Source organism: Megalobrama amblycephala, linkage group LG15, assembly GCF_018812025.1.
Source record: "Megalobrama amblycephala isolate DHTTF-2021 linkage group LG15, ASM1881202v1, whole genome shotgun sequence".
In the NCBI taxonomy this organism is placed as follows: domain Eukaryota; kingdom Metazoa; phylum Chordata; class Actinopteri; order Cypriniformes; family Xenocyprididae; genus Megalobrama; species Megalobrama amblycephala.
The window spans coordinates 2,907,909-2,914,797 of NC_063058.1; positions in this window are offsets into that span (position 1 = coordinate 2,907,909).

Here is a 6,889-nt window from a genome sequence, read left to right on the forward strand (position 1 = left end):
GGCTCATTTTAATCCTATGGTTGGACATTTAGGGCAAACAACAACACTAAATCGTCTCATGACCCGATTTTTTTGGCCGGGCATTCACGAGAACGTGTGCAGGTGGTGCGCGTCTTGTCGTGAATGCCAGCTGGTAAATCCACCGGCCTCCCCAAAAACGCCATTGCACCCTCTTCCATTAATGCAGGTCCCCTTCAAAAGAATTGGAATGGACCTCATCAGGCCATTGGAACAATCAGCAAGAGCATTAGTGCTGGTGGACTATACAACACGATATTCTGAGGCAGTGGCGCTCCGCAGCCTCTCTGCAAAGAGTGCTGCGGACACGTTGTTTCGTTTAATCTCCCAAGTGGGGATTCCGAAAGAGATCCTCACTGATCAGGGCACGGCGTTTATGTCACGAATGCTACGCAAGCTATAAGAATTGTTGGGCATTAAATCGATTCACACCAGCGTCTATCATCCACAAACAGACAGGCTGGTCGAATGATTTAATCGTACTTTAAAAACCATGATTTGTAAGTTTCGTTCACAAAGACGCCAAAAATTTGGGATAAATGGTTGGAACCCCATCTTGTTCGCTGTGCGGGAGGTCCCGCAAGCCTCAACAGGGTTCTTTATGGACGTCAGCCCCGAGGGGTTTTAGACGTCCTGAGAGAAACTTGGGAGGAAGGACCTTCTCAAAGTAAAAATGAAATTCAATATGTACTGGAACTGAGAACAAAACTCCACACTTTGGGGCAGCTATCTATGGAGAATTTGTTACAGGCTCAGGACAAACAAAGCCGGCTGTAAATTTTCACTGGGAGATAAAGTGCTTGTATTACTTCCAACTTCGAGCTCTAAATTACTTGCAAAGTGGCAAGGACCGTTTGAGGTCACACGGCAAGTCGGGATCTCGATTATGAGGTAGTACAGTCAGATAGGAGCGGGGCATGTCAAATTTACCACCTCAACCTCTTAAAGAAATGGAGTGAGGCGGAGTCAGTGATGCTGGTGACGGTAGTGAGTGGAGAAGATGATCTTGGCCAGAAGTGAGCACTAAAACTCAATCTCTCACTCTGGCCCCGGGAGGAGATCATCTCTCGCCCTCCCAGCTCACTGATGTGGCCAAGTTGCAGGCAGAATTTGCCGATGTGTTCTCGCCCCTACCTGGTCGAACGAATCTCATTCAGCCGTGGTTATACGCAGTCATACGTATCGTTTACCTGAACACAAGAAAAAAGTGGTTCAGACAGAATTAGAAGCGATGCTTGAAATGGGGTAATAGAAGAATCCAACAGTGATTGGGTGAGCCCGATAGTTTTAGTGCCTAAAACAGACGGCTTGATTTTATTCTGTGTGGATTACTGCAAAGTAAATGCTGTGTTAAAATTTGATGCATATCCAATGCCACGGGTTGACGAATTGCTTGATCGGCTAGGTACAGCTCGCTTTTATTTGACACTGGATTTAATGAAAGGATATTGGCAGATCCCCTTATCACCTGTATCCAAAGAAAAGACAGCCTTCACGACACCGTTTGGATTACACCAATTTGTTACACTTCTATTCGGGTTGTTTGGGGCACCGGCCACTTTTCAGCGACTCATGGACCGTATTCTCTGGCCCCATGCTGCATATGCCGCTGCTCATTCTAGATGACATTATCATCTATACTAATGACTGGCAGTGGCATATGGAGCATTTCAGGGCTGTCCTGAGAGCGCTGAGAATGGCCGGACTCACGGCCAACCCGAAGAAGTGTGCAGTTGGGCGCGTGGAGGTCAGGTATCTGGGTTTTTTACTTGGGTCATGGACAAGTGCATCCCCAAATTAATAAGACGGCAGCAGTTGCAACTTGTCTGAGACCTAAGACCAAAAACAAGGTGAGACAGTTCCTAGGGCTGGCGGGATATTATAGAAGGTTTGTGCCTAATTATTCGCCCGCTGATTGATCTCACTAAAAAGGAAGGACCAGATCCAGTCCAGTGGACGGAGCTGTGTCAGCTGGCTTTTATTCAAGTGAAGGCTGCTCTATGTGGTGGGCCGCTTTTGCACTCTCCTGATTTTTCTCTCCCCTTTTTGTTGCAGACTGACGCATCAGACAAGGGGCTGGGCGCCGTCCTGTCCCAGGAGATAGAGGGAGAGGAACTGCCAGTGCTGTACATTAGTTGCAAGCTCTCAAAGAGAGAGTAAGTACAGCATCATAGAGAAGGAGTGTTTGGCCATCAGGTGGGCTGTCCTCACCCTTCGCTATTATCTCCTGGGATGGGAGTTCACCCTCTGTTCGGACCACGCCCCTCTGCAGTGGCTCCACAGCATGAAGGATACCAACGCGTGGATCACTCGTTGGTATCTAGCATTACAGGTTCCGCGAGGGAGAGAGAGTTGGGAAACGAGCGGTGAGTAAGCGGGTCAAGTTCAAATGACAAACACCTGTGTCTTGTTTCAGTAATGGTGTGGAGAGACTGCATAAAACCATCTGGAAGTGAGACGCTGACAGAGAGGGACAAACTGAGGACTCGTGTGTGTGTGTGTGTGTGTGTGTGTGCATCTAAACTGCTGGAGAAGTCACAACTTATGTTGTATCTGTTATACTGTTGCTGAGCGCATATAGCGCGAGTTTCTGTTTGTTTTTGGAGTGAATCAAATAAAGCATGAGCCTCAGTCAAGCCGACCCCGTCCTCTTCCTTCCTAAAACATTGAACCTGTTACAATTAGCACTCAGCCAAGTGTTGCATGGTTTAACGTGTTTCTAGCATGTTTAGTACTTCATGGCATTTACAAATGTACAAAAAGTTTCTGGGAGTGAATTACAGTGCAAAGCATGCCATTTTACTGTTGCCAGCAGGTAGCTCTATAACTAACTGAATATTGCCATATAGATGTTTATACCAGGACCCTTATCACACATGTGAAGTTTGGGGCAGATTAAACACTGTATGCCTAAGTTACAACAGCTTCCTCTTTCATGGCGAAACATCAGACTTTTTTTCAGGCCGCCACAGACACACCCCTAAACGAAAACTCAAGATCTTCGCAATTTAACATCGCAAAGGCCTTTAGATTAGACTGACCAAATATGATGTTGATCTGATTAAAGCTCTTGGAGGAGTTCCTTAAAGTACAATGTCTGGAAATGGCAAAAACTGCACACGTTTTTGCAGAGAAAATTCAAAATATCTCACTTCCTGTTGGGTTTTCAGATTTTGGACCCAGGGACTTTTTTTGTAGGTATTGGGCTGTTATATGTGTCTACCAAATTTCATACCTGTACATGAAATTTTGCCACACCCATATCAGACGTAAATTTTCACTACTTCTGACGCATGTGCAGTTTTCGAGTTTTCAGAGAGAGTTTTCGAGCATGTTTAGGCCCTCAAAAATGCAGTTAATTTAGGAGAAGAATAATAATTGACTGAGCAATTACTATAGGGTCCTCACACCATCTGTGCTTGGGCCCTAATAATTAACCATGGAAACCAACAAACAAACACACACGAACATGATCATAAACCAAGGAAACCGAAGCTAAACAGAGCAGGGAAACAGGAACTAAGGAAAACACATCAGAATATCAAAGTAAGAGTCCAAGACTGTGACAGTAGTCCCCCCTCCTGGAAGGCACGTCCTCATGCCATAACTGAACATCCAACTGTGGTGGGAGGGAGGGGGCTTTGGAGGAGGGTGCGGAGCTGGTGATGGACAGGGATGAGGAGGAGTTGGTGTAGAGAGACACCACAGTGGAGCCGTGTGGAACCCGAGGACGGACTGACAGAGGCGGAACCAGGGTGCATGGAGAAACCAGGGGAGCAGAGAGGCCGACGGACCAGTTTGAAATCTGGTGAAGACCAGGGTGAAGCTTCAGGCTTCTGGCCCGTGGGACCGAGGTGGAGATGAGGGAATGCAGAGCCAGGGTGAAGCCAATGGGCCAACAGGTCGAGGTGGAGACATGGGCCTGGAGGCCTGAAATGAAGCTGGGGACTCAACTTCATGCTGAGCTGGTGGTCAGGAAGCCCGAGATGGAGCCGAAGAGTCACACGGAGTTGGTGGCGGGGACAGAGCCGAGGACCTAGATGACACCAGTTGAGCTGATGGGTCCAGGGGTTTGGACATAACCAATGGAGGAGATGGGACTAGGAAGCTGTGAGGGAACATGGTAGGAGGAAGATCTCCGGATGGGACCGGAGCATCCAGATGGCCGGACGGTGCCAGCGGAGAAGGCATTGATTTGATGCTGGGGACTTGGGAGGGAACTGGATCCACGGATCACTGATCTATAAGGCAGTGGTCCACTCCTGGCTCTGGGATAAACTGGACAGCGTGCTTCGACTCTGGGATGACCCAGGTGACAGGCTCTAGTGCTAGGTCTGAGGTAGGCACAGGCTCTTGGCTCCTTCTCTGTCTAGCAGATGGTGATTGAGGATTCACTGTGCAGGAGCACCCAACCTAGGTACTCCACCAAAGTCCTCTGCTCACGGAGGAGGAGTCAATGCTAAGTCCATTTGTTTTTCTCTTTTTAGGTTGGTTATTCTGTAAAGAGTTACTAAGCAACACACACAAATGAGGAATAATACAGTCTTATTATAAATGCAGGAGATCGTTAGAACAACACAGGAGTAAACAACACATTATGGTTAGACAATAGCTGACAAGGACTAAACTGTACAGGGAGAATATGCAGGGGATAACAAGGAACTAACTAACATTATCCCAATAGCACATGAGGCAGCTGAACATCGTTGTGGACCAAGTGCACCCATTCATGGCAATTGCCTTTCCTGCTGGTGATGGCCATTACCAACGGGATAATGCGCCATGCCACACTGCCAGAATCATCAAGGAGTGGTTCGAGGAACATGATGGAGAATTTCTGTTAATGCCTTGTCCTGACATTGAACCCAATCGAACATTTGTGGTTCAACTTGGAAAAGCGGGTTTGTGCTACATCACCACCACCCTGACTGGAGGACCAAAAAAGGAGGACCTGGTGTTGACATTATGGTACCAGATACCCCAGGAGACCTATCGCCTCCTCATCTAATCAATGCCTCACCGCGTGGCTACTGTTTAACTTGTAGGACCTAAAGGAGGTCCTACAAGTTATTAGATAGGTGGTCATAAAGTAATGGCTCATCTGTGTATTTAATATGATTGTTTTAACCATGTAAAACAGCGCTGCGTTACCTCACATACACAACGTAAAGAGTGGAAGCGGCCGACTGCAGCATTAGCATAATAAAAGCTCCGCTAGACTCGAGATTTGGTGTGTATCGCAGGTGTCTTTCATTAGCATTTGCTCCAGTGGCCTCATTCCACTCCCACGGCTCTCGACCCATCCTGCTTCATAACGTAACATCAATAAAACTTTATTACATTAGCTCATCCATGAACATAGAAGACGACAACTCACATGATTCCTCGCTCATTCACGGCATCATCAACCTACAAATTTGTTTTGAATAAGTGACCTCTAGCGACGAAAATTACATATTGTGCCTTTAAGCTGTGACAACAAGCAAATCCTGCATATCATCATCTTCCATCATTAAAAGAGGAATTCCAGGAATATCAAATGACTGGTTGATGTTAATTTAAGTGCCTCAAGTAGCTCCATTGCCAACACTGGTTAAGCTAAAGTCGGCATGAAACAGAATTCGCGATTGTCTTTCCTTCGCTATTGTTACATAAAGCTGAGTGAAACAGCTTTTAAGCAAATGTAGGTTGGGTGGATGATTGTGGTTTGCTATTGGTGGATCTCATGTGAGTGACAGGTTACCCTGCCCCCATCATCAGAGAAGAGAAGAGAAGAGAAGAGAAGAGAAGAGAAGAGAAGTCGCTGAAAGAGGGAGGGGAAGTTATTTTTATTCAAGATTACGAGGCACATGAATTTAACAAAATGTGCATAGCCTATAAATCATTTACTGCAATATTATATTTTAATTTCATGATGCCTTTAAAGGTATGCCAAGAATAAAGAAAAAAAAAAAAGAAGAAGAAGAAAGAAAATGCAATTCAGTGCGAATCATACATTTCCTAAATCAACACATTTTTAATGTAAGAGCGGATGCAGCCATTTTCTTGAATGTGCAAGGCTTCATTCCATTCCAACTAAAATTATTTTTAGCTGTATAAAACTGCTACATTTTGAAGTGCAAACAGATTACCATTTACTGCACTTTGTTATTCTTTTAGGTATTTAGCGGCTAATGAATCGGAAGTCTCGCTCATTCACAGAAAGTAGCTTATTTCCGCATCGAAAAATAAGGTGGAGAGGATAGTTGAATCTGGTCAGAACATCACTGTGGTTTGACTAAAAACACAAGGATAATACAATTTATTTTTTTGAGGACTTATAGATAAATAATTATAAAATAATTTATTCAAAAATGTATAATCACTTTTAAAAACAGCTGTTTAAAATCAACATACAACCACTGCTACAGGGGAATGAAAACATTTTAATCTTTGACCTAAACCATACATTTTCTGATATACACTTTCATACTCCTACATATTTCTTGTCTTCGCCGTTGAAATGACAATTCCCAGAGCAGCTCATTATTCAGCTGTCGCAGCTACTGCTTTAAAGTTTTCTGAAAGACCTCCCACGACTTTCTCTAACTGTGTCTCCTTGTGTGAGCTTTTTCTGAGAGATTCAAGAGAATATTTGCGTTTCATCTTTCTGTTTGGTATTTCGCTCGATTACAGCGGCAGACAGCTGACCTCATTACTGACCGCGTCACGGGGAGAGAGTGACATCATCATCAGCAAAGAGCCCAGAAAATGATCCATAAAACTGATGACAATAATCAGTTCAGTTCATTTCTCAAAGGAAATGTTTTATACATTTTATGAGATACACACTTGAACATTTCTTTGCATTAATTAAAATGTATTTATTGTA